The 1,552-nt window shown below is 43.0% G+C and overlaps 1 protein-coding gene across 3 annotated transcripts in view; it reads right to left on the bottom strand.

Annotated features, from left to right (window-relative positions):
* ZFYVE21 (zinc finger FYVE-type containing 21) overlaps window positions 1-1,552 on the bottom strand; it is a 16,962-nt gene that overhangs the window by 14,724 nt on the left and 686 nt on the right. The window lies entirely within an intron of this gene.

Below are 1,552 nucleotides of genomic sequence, written 5' to 3'. Positions count from 1 at the left end.
GGTGGTGGATGCCCCATCCCTGGAAACATTCCAGGTCAGGTTGGACGGGGCTCTGAGCAACCTGATGTAGTTGAAGATGTCCCTGCTTATTGCAGGGGGGGTTAGACTAGATGACCTTTAGAGGTCCCTTTCAACCCAAACCATTATGATTCTATGATTTCAGAAGCTCAGGGAGAAAACTAATTCCAATGTAACTGTTACACAATTTATATCCACTGATGACGATGTCAGGAATCAGGTTTCCAGGTGGCGCAGGTCCGTGCACACAGGGCACAGCAAGTCACTGACACAGCAAAGGCAGACTCCACACAACGCAAAGGGAAACCACTTACACAATAACTGCTCAGACTTTGCTACATGCTCCCTGATAAACACACACCCCATCCGCAACACACCCAGTGCCCCGCACCACACCACGTACGGTGCCAGCTGAGTGGGAGCCCCAGGAGCTGACCACTGACACCTTCAAATGACACCCAGCTCCGGTCACTGAAAATTGTGTGTTACCTACACTTCATATAAGACAGATACCCAGTTGCTACTGATGACAGGGAGGATTTTTTCAATTCTCTACATATGGAAGAGAATAACTTGGGAAAACTCCCACAAGATATTTTAGCAGACTGCTTGTTTAAAATTAGTTGAAAAAGTCACTTTCCAAAAAAGGGTTGTTATTTTGGAGAAAACCAGCAACTGACTTACTAGTCATACAGCTTATGACAGTAAAGGTTAGTCGGCGCTGTAGAAGCTGTGCTAGCAGAGTGAGTCTCCAGATTTATTACTTTTACACAGAACTTTCTGCCTCAAGAGATACCAGGTAGGGGCAAAATTTTCTTCCTCATTCCTAACCAAGGAGTACATAGCATTCCCATACAAAACAGACCAACCACGTCAGTATCTGGCAAAGAATAGCTTTGTTTAATGACTCCCTGCTGAAATTCATATTGGCTCATCTAAAATAAATCTTAATTCCAGTCACAGTTAAACGCACTGGCATGCATCCACACCACCAAACACTGGCAATAAATAAACAAACAAACAATTGATTCCAAGTTGTATTAGCATCTAACTGTAGGGACTGGTAACAAATAATGCATATTACATGAAATTTAATATAACATCACGATCACATAGTTGACTTGAAAAGTATTTCAAGGCAAAGTTGACTGAAACGGTCTATGTTACTCAATACTCGTTTAACACCAAGAACATTCACACCGGGAGCCAGAAGGGCTGTTCTAACTTAGCCTGACTGCCTTAATACTTCACATCTTTTTTTTTTTTTTTAAATCAACATGGTCTTCAGTACTACCTTTATAAGCATTTAAGGAGACAGCTCTACTAAACATTAATGCTGCATAGCTCGCTACACTTTTAACTCATTAAGTTCCTCACTAATTTTGGCGACAGGGCCACACATCCCCAAAGAATGAGCGACGGTCCTATCCTTTTCAGTCCATTAATCTAAGCGAAATAAAAAACCATGGCTTACAACTGAAAAGCCGTACCCGGGCAGGCCTGCTTCACTGCCTGGTCAGTCCGTGAGGCGAGG

Source organism: Aptenodytes forsteri, unplaced genomic scaffold, assembly GCF_000699145.1.
Source record: "Aptenodytes forsteri isolate BGI_AS27 unplaced genomic scaffold, ASM69914v1 Scaffold193, whole genome shotgun sequence".
NCBI lineage: Eukaryota > Metazoa > Chordata > Aves > Sphenisciformes > Spheniscidae > Aptenodytes > Aptenodytes forsteri.
Note: the sequence above shows the minus strand (reverse complement) of the source record. Positions and strands in the feature narration are given on the sequence as shown.